Below are 12,528 nucleotides of genomic sequence, written 5' to 3' on the forward strand. Positions count from 1 at the left end.
CACACACACACACACACACACACACACACACACACACACACACAAATATATATATATATATATATATATATATATATATATATATATATATATATTAGAGTGTTATAGATAAACCCCTCACCCTTTCTACATATATATATATATATATAGATAGATAGAAGTAAAAATAAAAGACAGTGAAAGTCAGAGGGAAGAAAGAGAAGCCAGGGACACATTTCTGCCGTCGTTCCACCAATCAACAACACACCACTCCTATACTGATCCGAGCTCTCTTGCTTGTCATATTATCATCTGTAAAATAAATAAAACTTTGTTGATTTAACAAATTGTTGTTTGATTATAAAAACCATGACCATCAGAGTGTTTATACTATAGCACACATTTTGGTACTCATCATCACCGTCTTATTTATTGTAACATCCGTTTTACATATTAGGCATATGTTGGACGTTTATTTAAAAAGTGACTTCCCCATTACCTCGTTCCAGGTTTTTGTTTATCCATCAAGTAGTGTTGGGATGATTATTCAGAATCCAAATCAGGAATCTTAAAAATCAGAACTTTTGGGGGTATCAGTATCGATATTAGGATCAAAATATTTCCGATGCCAAAAACGATTCTTTTAATTGTCTTTTCTTTATCTGATTTTGTTTAAAACAAAATCTTCCATTGTTGGCATTTATTATAAAATAAATGTTTATTGATTTTAAACTACCAGTAAAACTAAAATCCATAGATCATCTCCTACAAGTGTGTTTTTATGTTATAAAAAATATTTAACGTGTGTTTTTTATGGTAATCAAGAAAAAAACAACACTTAGAGATTTATGAAGACTCCAAATTGTTTCGGAATCGGGAATTTAGTACAGAATCATAAAGTGTATCAGAATCAGAGAAATTATTGGAATCGTCCAATCATTATCCTCAATCCTATCTACATCACTTTCTGTTATCTGTTCTCTGGCCTCCTCCTGTTCTACATGTGCTAAACTAAGAACTTGTGATAGATTAGAAATCGAAGTGCGAGATGAATAAGCCTAATAAGCTTTGTTTGTTTGTTTGTGTGTTTGTTTGTTTGTGTGGCTTATTCTTTCTTCTTCCTTTCATAATTCTGTCATGGAATTTTTTGTTGTTAAATATTCGAGATACGATATGGATGAATGCTTAAAAGCAAATGTCTTTGATTTCTACCCTTTTTTTTGCATGGAGGTCACCACTTATCAAGGCCCAGAAGCGACTCGGAGATAAGGGTTATTGCGTGTACAGTAATCAATGGGATAGTATTGTAGCAATTGTTAGTATTGGAGATTTGATAAAGTGTCTTACTTAAGGGGGCGGTTCATCAGGAACTTGTTTATGTTGGACTTGAAGACATCCAAGTTGTAGTCAGGTGGGAAACAGGCAAACCGAAGAGAGTTCGACAGGCATGCACTTCTAAGAAAGAAGCTTTGATTTAGGCACAGATAAAGAGTGGGGAAAATTATTGACAGTGGTTTCAGCTAGACGGGTGTTTATCGTGAAACATTGGCGAGTGGGGACCAGAGATTGGAACTCAGACGAGCACTTGCCATGGAAATAACGATAAAACAAAGACAGTCTCACAACGTCTCTTCTGTGGGAGAGAGGTTGCAGGGAAGAGAAAAGGGCATTCTCCACTAAGCCACAGAGTCTATTTTGTACTCTGTCAAGGCAGGATAGGCTATTTTTAGCAGCTCCCGCCCAGATGTGGCAGCAGTACTCCATCCTTGGACGTACTTGGCTTTAATACAGATAGAGAATTGCATCAGTAGTGAGATATCTTCTGGAGCTGTGGAAAGATCCCACCATTTTCCCTGCGACCTTTGCAACAGACTTTTTATTTTTCTGCTTCATTCGGATGTGCTTTTTTGGTCACTTACAAAAACAAGAAGTTTTCACAGCAACATTTTAATTCAAAATATTTACCAACCAACTGGGATCGTTTAACACTCAAATAGTAACCTTATGGTGGGAAATTAAACAACATTCTTGCGAGGATACTTAGTTTGGGCACCAAGTCATAATTTCTAATATCAAGTAAATCATACTTTAACACTTTATACATAAATTTTCCTTTAACCATACATTCCAAAACTTATATATCAAATTTAGTTGCTTCCACTGCATGAAATTTTACCTATCCCCTCTCCCATTAAAAATGAAAATGGAAAGCATAATAATATCCTTTTTTTAACCACTTTGAGGAGGGAAATTTTTCAGTAGATACTAACCTAAATAACCAATTAACTATTAACTACCCATGTGGGGTCGTAGAAATACCTGGATAACGACAAAAAGTGCAGGTATTTGGTGACTTCAATGTCCACCACAGTAACTGGCTAGGATTCTCTAATTCCCAGGTGTGGGGCGAACCCTCCCGGAGCTGATGGACCATAGAAACACTTTTATAGTAATCCAAAATTAAAAATAGAAACACTTTTATAGTAATCCAAAAATAAAAAGATCCCAGATCATCCGTCTCGGAGAAGGAAAACTCTGAAGCTAAACCTAGGGGAGGGAGGCCTCTTCAGTCCTGGACGACAACCTTCCTAGAGCTGGTGACTCAAACAAATCACCGGTTGGCAAACCTAAACTGCTTAAGGAGATAGGCTCTGTCTATCACTCGGCTTTCATACTCCTTCTTTGCCTATTAGCCAGGCATAGAAGTGCTATTAAAGGGACTTGTCTGAATCACCCAGTGGTTGACCTTGTTTGCTGACTAGGGCAATGAACACTACTTTTCCCTGCTCCCGCCACATCCCATCCCCCTAAACTGGACACAGTGGGGTGCTTCAGTACCATATATGTTGGTGCAGTTGGACTGGGCTGGCTTTGCCTAATGGATTGAGGGTACCGGATTGACAGTTCCTGGCTGCTGTTTCCGACTGATAGTACAGGAGCCCTAACTCCTGCTCCATCAACAGTTGTATAACATCAAGATGTTTGTAGTGCACTCATCATCCCAGTGGGCTTTCCTGAAGCCACAATCCTGTAGGTGAGGACAGCTGATGGTCTACTTGTATTGCATGTCTGATATTCTGCACAACCATTTGTCCAGAACCCCTCACTCACTCACCCTAACTGAAACTTTTATATTAAATAAAATGAAATGACAGCTCAAGCAAAAGTTACGTTTAAACCAGGATCAAACTCAAAGAAAACCTACCTGCCCCCTCCCTTGAGGCTTGCATTTACGAATATCTATGGGCTTAGAACTAACTTAGATGATGTTGAATCATTTCTCCTTGTAAACACCCCGGATATCTTAGCATTAAGTGAAACTAACCTTCACTCCTCCATTCCCTCTAACCACTTTAACATGTCTGGTCATCTCCCACTCTGCCGTAAAGACTCGGACAGACATATGCATGGACTTGGAGTCTATATTCGTAACACCCTCCCCCTGACTAGAGAAATAAAACTAGAATCAAACGACCAGGCCTTTATGTGCTTCAGACTAAATATGCAACATAATATTAGCTACTTGTATTTTCTCTACCGCACTACCCAGGACTGTACCCTAATAAACAAAGTCTCTGACAGCATAGATATAGCACTCTCCCTCGATACTAGCGCACAAGTACATGTATTTGGAGACTTCAATGTCCACTACAGTAACTGGCTAGGATTCACTAATTACACAGACGTAGCTGGTAGCACAACACATGGCTTCTCTATATCCCATTCCCTATCTCAGACGGTTACATTTCCGACACGTTTTCCAGACCAGCAAGATCAACATGCATCACTTCTAGATCTGTTTCTGACAACGGTTCCCGATGATTGTACAACAAATGCCCACCGCACACTCAGGAATGCTAATCACACTGTGATAATGGTAGAAATCAGCCTAAATTCTCGCCCTAAAACTGAAGACCCACTATTCAAAACAACGAGGTATTACAAAAAGGCTGATTGGGAAGCTATCAGGGAGCTCATCAGAGATACCCCATGGAAAAATATCTTTTCTCTTCCAGCGGAACAGTTGTTAATGAGACCGCTGAATGGTTCAAAACTGCAATTGAAGCACATCTTCCCACACGGAAATTCTATAGCAAGCCCCATTCTCCTCAATGGTTCACTTCTGCTTGTGCAGCTGCCATTTGTCAAAAGTAGCATGTGTTCTGCAGATTCAACTGACATAAGTCCAGCTCAAACAAACAGAAGTATATAGAAGCTAGAAATAATTGTAAGAGAGTGATAGAGACAGCTAAAACAGATTACTCTGAAACCACCAGAAAATGCATTGAAGCACAGAAATTAGGAACCCGGGAATTTTGGAAAATCTACAACAGCGTAGTAAATAATGGGCAGTCAACGATTCCCCCACTATCAAACAGTCATGAGGTTGCTTGCACGGCAACTGACAAGGCTAATCTGCTTGCCAGTCGGTTTGCCTCCCACTTCACACTGGACCCGGCACACCACTTCCTCCCTGACTTTCCTTTGCGGACAGACGCCACACTAAACGATTTGAAAATCACCCCTTCTCAGGTACATGGTATTATAAAAAACCTTCATACCTCAAAAGCATGTGGACCAGATCTCATCCGGCTTTGCTATTAAAAAAATGCTCTGCCGAGGTTACTCCAGTTCTCTCCAAACTTTACAATAAATGTCTTAACGAATCTTGCTTTCCCGACTGCTGGAAAACCGCCTCTGTGGTACCAGTCTTCAAGAATTCTGGTGAAAGAACTGACCCACTAAATTATCGCCCCATTAGCCTCCTTCCTCTTTTTCCAAAATATTTGAGTCCTTAGTTAATCAAGCCCTAGTCTGGCACCTAATAGCTGCTAAACTCCTGACTGACAAACAATATGGATTCAGGCAAGCCCGTTTAACAGCAGATATCTTAACTGTAGTCTCTGAACGTATATACCATTCACTGGACAAAACAGGGGAGGGTAGAGCGGTAGCCCTTGATATATGTAAGGCTTTTGACAGGGTATGGCACGATGGTCTTCTAAGGAAAATTAGATCATATGGAATCACTGGAAGAATACATAATGTAATTAAATCCTTCTTAAGTAATAGAAAAATCCAAATTGTCCTCGATGGTCGTACATCTAAACAATATGACATAAATGCCGGAGTACCTCAGGGGTCTATCCTTGGACCTCTATTATTTCTGATATTCATAAATGATCTCCCTGATAAAATTGTTTCGGAGATGGGTATATTTGCCGATGACACCACTCTCTATAACAGATATGAGGGGAAAACAAATGAACACATATTCTAGGAAATGGCAGAAACACTAGAGGATGACCTCCAATCTATAGTGGAATGGGGACAAAAATGGATGGTCACATTCAATGCTGCTAAGACTAAGCTTGTTTCCTTCAATAACTACAAAAAACCTTCTCTACCACCAGTAGCAATGGCCAAGAACACATTGCCTTAAAGTACTTCTTTTAAACTCCTCGGCCTAACGTTTACAGGGAATATGAACTGGAATAGATACATTGAGAGCATTGCCAAGGCTGCTTCAAAGGTTGGCTTCCTCTACCGTGCTAGAAAACTACTTACACCTGAAAGTATCCTGTACCTCTATAAGGCCACCATTCGCCCATGTATGGAGTACTGTTGTCACATCTGGGCTGGTGCATCTGCTGCTTGTCTCTCGCTCCTGGACAGGGTTCAAAAGAGAGTCGCCAACCTGATAGGTCCTGAACTGTCATCTAGGCTTCAGCTTCTGTCCCATCGACGAGATATTGCATCCCTCTGCCTGTTCTACAAATACTTTAATGGTGAATGCTCTGATGAACTGAAAACATTTGTACCTCCTCGACGTAATTACCCCGACAAACTCGACAAGCCACAAAGTCTCACCCCTTTACAGAAGAGATCCCTAGGTGCAAGAAAGCCTTTTACTCCAATAGTTTCTTCCCCAGAACTGCAGGTCTTTGGAACTCCCTTACGGGATACTGCTTTCCCATCTCCCTTTATAATGTCCCTGCAAATTATGTCCCTGATAGTAGCGCCCTGTTTCAAAGAGGCACTGTGCCTTGTTTGGGGTGAAAATTGAATAAAAAAAGGACATCTGTGACATGACATAACACAACACGTCTCAAAGCGAATCTTAACACCAATAACATCTATTCTAGAAAACTGGAATACGCTGAAGCCTGCTGTTATTTCTCCATCGAACACAGTCACTCAGAAGGTAAACACACACACACTCACGCACACACACACACACACACACACACACACACAGAGTTTAACCCTGAAACAAAATTTTTGCGACTTTTATCTACTTCTTATTCAAGAACTTTAAAACTTCCAAACAAATATTTGAAAAAGTTTATTTCAGAGTTCAGTTTATTGCTTTTATGCTCAAATTGTTGAGTTAGCACTTGCTAACTAATGACTCATTCATAACATTCATGTTTTATCCATTCTTTTTCATTTGCCCATTTAACTTTTTTTTTTTTACAAGGTAGTCACCACTTATCAAGTCCCGGAAGCCACTCGGGAATAAGGGTTATTGTGTGTACAGTACGTTAGTGTTGGAGATTTGATAAAGTGTCTTACTTAAGGAGGTGGTTCATCAGAAATTTTTTACATTGGACTTGAAGACATCCCGGTTGTAGTTAGGTGGGAAACAGGCAACCGGAACAGAGTTCCACAGGCGTGCACTTCTAAGAAAGAAGCTTTGTTCATTGAATCTATGTTTTAATTTTGGCACAGATAAGGAGTGGGGAAAATTTTTGATAGTGGTTTCAGCTAGGCGGATGTGTATCGTGAAACATTGGCAGTGGGGGGGGGAGACCAGAGATTGGAGTTCAGATGAGCACCTGCCATGGTAGTAACGATAAAACACAGACAGGCTCGCAACGTCTCTCCTTTGGGAGAGAGGTTGCAGGGAAGAGAAAAAGGCATCACCCACTAGGCCAGGGAACTTATTTTATACTCTGTCAAGGCAGGATAGGCTGTTTTTAGCAGCTCCTGCCCAGATGTGGCAGCAGTACTCCGTCCTTGGACATACTTAGCTTTTTTGCAGATAGAGAATTGAATCAGGGGTGAGATATCTTCTGGAGCGGTAGAAGGATCCTACCATTTTTCCAGCGACCTTGGCAACTGACTTGATGTACGTATTCCATTTCTGGTCAGGGTAAAGGTCAAGCCCAGAAGCTTATCAACTACATTTCTATTAATTGTTAGTGTTGTTCTTGTCACTTTTTAAAGATGTTGTTATCACCAAAAATGCGGTACTACAATTTCATATCTTTTTCGTTTGTCAATTTAACTACATGTCTATTAAGTGTTAGTGTTGTTTTTGTTACTTTTTAAAAAATATTACTACCGTCGAAATGTTACAGGGTGAAACGATAAAATTTTCGCCCTAGAAAGACGATATGATTCCATTTTCATTTGATGAAAACCTCTTTGCCAGCATCCTTAAAATGCATCGTTTGATGTCCATGAATAACAGAGACGTGTCCAGGGTGGTGAAAAAGAAAGACGTTTTTGGCCACGGTTATGGTCTTTGGTGTTATTTCAAGTGAGGGTCACATCATGCTGCCTCACATCTTCAAAGTCCAATTAAAAGTCAACATCAAAGTATATCTGGATATGCAGAAGAGTGTTGTGATTCACCGGTGCAATCAGGTGGCCGTTGGCTTACTCTGGGTGTGGCAGCATGACTCCACGCTGACTCACAAGTCTAAAGAGATCCAGACTTGGCTTCAGAAAGAGTGCCACAATTTCTGTCACTGGCCCGCCTCCTTCCACAAAGTGAACCTGCTAGACAACTTTATTTGGTCATATGATAAGAACATCATGAGCATGACTTCCTTCAATACAAAAGCCAGCCTGATCACCGCCATCCGCCGAATATTTGCTGAGCTCCCACCAGCGCTTCCGGACCCGTGTCTGGATCATGATTGAAGCTGAAGGTGGCTACATTGAATAGATATCAGCTCTACTACATTATCAAGTTACCTGAATTGATTTTTACAATAAAAGTTTCAAAATAAAGCTGTAGTGTTGTTTTCTTTAGGGGGGGACAGTTTTATTGTTTCACCTTGTACACTATCCAGATCCAGAAACAGGACTACAAACATTCTTCTGAGAGTTGTTGATGATCTGCAAAAAAAAAAGAAAAAAAAATACATGGAAGAAATTAAATTTAGTCACAAAAATCTACAACCTTAATTAACCAACTTTTCGTTTCCTTCATCCCAGTTGAGGTATTCGATCAACCCTCTATCTAGCAACTTTTCAGAATATCAGTAAGAGGCTAACAAGTGCTACATCTTTCCCAAGGTATTATACATATTTCTTACCTGGATACATACAGCGCCTAGTATTCATAAATGGTCACCCATTTGGTAATGGCCAGGATCAACGTCGCTAAACTTCACCAATCTAATAAGAACCACTTTGTCAACATGATTATGCCCTATAACCTTGTACAAGATATTCTAGTCATAGTATTACCTACAAAGCATCTGCTTCCAATTTCTCATGAGCCAGCATGAAAGGAGTAAAGCCCAGAAAACTATCGTGAGAATGCTCCTGTCAGTGCACAATCTGATCTAACCATGTATAGCGAACCACAATAAATGCTCCTTGGTTTTACAAGGGAGACCACTTATCAAAGACCGAAAGCCACTCAAGGATAAGGTTAATGAATGTACAATGGTCATCGGGACAATATCCTAGTAGGAGTTAGTGGTAAAAATTGAAGATAAATTTATCATTTAATGAGATGGTTCAACAAGAAATTGTTTACATTGTACTTGAAGACAACTATGTTGTAGCTAGCTGAAATGCACCCAGGTGAACAGAGTTCCGCAGGCGGGCAATTCTAGGTAAGAAGCTTTGAATCTGTAATTAAATTTCGGTCCAGATAGGGAGTGGGGGAAGTTGTGGATTGTGGTTGTAGTTAGACGAGTTATTTTGTGAACGTTAGACAAGCAGGGTATAGATATAAGCTCACACGAGCACTTGTCATGAAACTAACTATAGAATAGGAACAAGCTTCTATATGAAAAAAAGTTGCAAACGGGCTATACTAACTAGGACGGCGTACTGTTGCCACATCTGGGAAGGGGCTGCTGAGAGCATCCTTTCCTGCATCGACAGAATACAAAACCGACTTCGACAACTGGTGGACAATGTTTGTTTTTTTCTCATCGCTGCAGCCTCTGTCGCATAGAAGAGACGTTGCTCTACTGTTATTTTAATGACATGTGCTCGACTGAGCTTCACTCTATTGTCCTCCCCCCCTCGTAAGTCTTTTGTGGTAAACACCCGACTATCATTAATTTCCCTTACTTTCTATCTGTTTCTAACCCTAAACGTAAATTTCATGATCAGATTTTTTTTCTTAGAGCTGCTCATCTGTAGAAAAATACCACAGAGTTGTTCCCCGGCTTACTATTAACATGGTCGTTTTCACGTCCACCATGACTAAGTTCTTGCAGAGATGTCCTTTAAAATGTATTATCAAATTTTCATTACAATACCTATTATCCCTTATCCTTGAGTGGCCTCCGGGCCTTGATGAGTAGTGACTATATGAAGTAAAACTCACACACACACGCATGAAGACGATTATTGTTTTTACTACTACGACGTGTCACCAACACACACAGTTTCTGTGTAAACGCAATCTGCCATCTGTTGGGAATCAAAGAATTTTCTTTTGTCGCAATATTTTAGCAAAGCAAAAGAGCATGACCACAATATTTGCGCAATTTTTGGATTATAAGTGTCTTCTTTGTTTTCTTTGTTGCTGTGAGGTGAAGATAACATTTTCAGGGCAGGTGCTCAAGTGAAAAACAAACAAACAAAAGAAACGGCAAAACTATAGTAATGAACACTGTCACGGTGACGCACTAGGTGTATCAGAATTTTGGGAGAATTTTTGACACCTCTAACACAAAACTGCGAATAAAATATAAAAAAAACTCGTAATTTCTCTTTTTAAAGTGGGTTGTTTATTTTCTTTATGGAATATACTTCCAAAATAAATTATTAAAGTTATGTAAAAAATAATAGAAATATTTTTTATTTTTTAAAAAACAGTGTTTACAAAATGCTGGCGCGCCTTCATGCAACCATTTTTTTAAAGTAATGAAATCAATTGAATTTTACGAGTTAATGTTTTTTTTTTCAATTTTTAAACTTTAAAGATCTATCAAAAATTTTCTTCTTGGTTAAATTTTTACGATATTTTAAGGGTCAATGTGAAATTTTATGCTCTTTCCAATAAACCGAATATAATATTTTAGACAAACGTTTCTTTTGAACACCCCCTATTTTAAAATGTCGATTAAAATTTAAATAATTAATTTACACACCAAGGTTTTATATATCATAGACTGAAGATAAAAGATCAATAAATAAAATATTCTAATTTAAAACAAAAAAAAAAGAAGTGTTTTTTGGAAATTTACCTGTAAAGTCGAAAGTGTAAAACCTGTTTTTTTAAACAACCACGTTGATTTTTTTTTAAGTGGAAGCTTATGTTCTGCTTACATAAGCAAGTAAATATTAGACGCTGACGACAATTTTTCTATTTCATTCAATGTTTTCTTTTTTAGATATTTAAAAAAATCACTCGATAAAGTAGAATTAAAATATATTAAATAAAAAATTCATGTATTTCTTTGAGAAAAGAAAAAATAATTTTTAAGGCAAAAACTTATAAGTAAAATATGACTAGTTTTCAAGTATGGGGACACATATTTCTTCGCACACACGGCTAGACGGCTAGCACGAACGTGTGGTTTTTATGTCATTCTGTCCATTCGTATTTCAAAACAAGAACAAACACTACTTCTAGCGTTTCGCTAACACGTAACAATGCTTATGAAATGGCACCTTTTTCAAATAGTTGTTAAAAATTATTTTATTTAAAAAATACATGGAATTTAAAATATCAATATGGATAAATTCTTAACAATAAAGAATGGAATTACCCATTGAATAGTATTTTTTTATAGGTAAGTGATATTTTGGAATTTATATATACATATATTTATTGAAGCAAGTTAAAATTCGTTGATTTTCTTTAAATCTTTTTTAAAGAAAACCGATTAAAAAAAACGAATATTGCATAATTTGCTATTAAACCTGTTATTTTTTTTTTTAATTTTGGTCTTTGCTCCTTTAATCAAAAAAACAAAAATTAGAGTTTGAATTACATTTTTCAAGTAGTTATAAGCTTGGAAAGATAGGAGGTCGAATTATTGAATTTTTTATCACGCATTTTTACTGTTGTTTTCTGACACACCTAGTGAGGCACTGGCCTATAATACATTCCTCTGAAAAGGGCGCTTTTAAAATAGGAGTAAAAGAGGCAACCCTAGCGCTTCCCGCTCTGCACGATTACAACTGGCAAATAAGCAAGTATTACCTGTTGGTTGACCTGCGTTCATTTTGATTACCAAATTGGAATAATGTGCGACCGTTCAAGCTTGCGTTGTTTTGTTTGTCTTTTCTTTCTTCCGTGTTTGTTTTCACTGGCACAACTGATTATCAATATTTACGCAAGGAAAACAAACTCATTAATAAAACGCGTATTATACGTCTGACCTGTCACCCTCCCCCGTTTCCAGCTTTAAACACACACACATACACGGGCGCACACCGATATGTATGTATGTATGTATGTATGTATGTATGTATGTATGCATATTGTTTCCTTCTCCTTTCTTCACAATATTTGGGCAATTCTATTTATAAATATGGGAAAAGAACGAACCATTCAATTTCATATATTTCCCTCTTGACGCGAAAAGATCACTATGTTACGCTGACCGTGACTGGATAAATTCTTTACCTAGAAAGGTTTCTCAAACTGAATTTATGCTGACATTTTTTTCGCTTGGAACAAGTACATTTTTTTCTATTTCAAGAATGATTCTGCACTCAAGATCGCTAGTACTGTTACTGGGATCATTAAAATAAATGAAATGAAAATAAATATGTTGCATAATAATTTGTAGAATATGAAGTCAATGAACGTTGCATGTTCACTGTCACGTCGGGCATCGCCAAAATGTAGAAATGATGACCAAAATTTCTCGTATGTTTTCATAACGTTTTTATTGATTATCTTCGTTAGTTGCACAGAGAAAGGCTTAGTCGCGGAAACTATTCCTGTGTTGAGAGATAGGTTAAAGATTTGTAGGGGACTAGGATATATAAATCCTAATCCCGTTACAAAAGAATAATGAAACAAATGGAATTAAAGGAAACAAAAACTCAATTGATGGATAAGATAAACGTCGTTTATTTACTGTTGAAAGAATGCTTTAGATATAACATGTGTTCATGTCCGCGCGGGTGTAACCATCGTTCGTTGCGGGACTGGTGTTGTAGAAAGAAAAGGAAATGTGTGTTCATCTCAAGTTCGGGTCAATATCGTTTGTTCGCGCGTAGGAAAAGAAGTGAGTAGTAGAAATGAGAATGATTGTCTAGCGTGTAGACAAAGACAAAGAATAGATGGTTGACATCAGTTAAACTGTGCGTCATATTAGCCGTCAGCTACGC

This window comes from Euprymna scolopes, chromosome 26 (assembly GCF_053919585.1).
Source record: "Euprymna scolopes isolate OS-2025 chromosome 26, ASM5391958v1, whole genome shotgun sequence".
NCBI classification, from domain to species: domain Eukaryota; kingdom Metazoa; phylum Mollusca; class Cephalopoda; order Sepiida; family Sepiolidae; genus Euprymna; species Euprymna scolopes.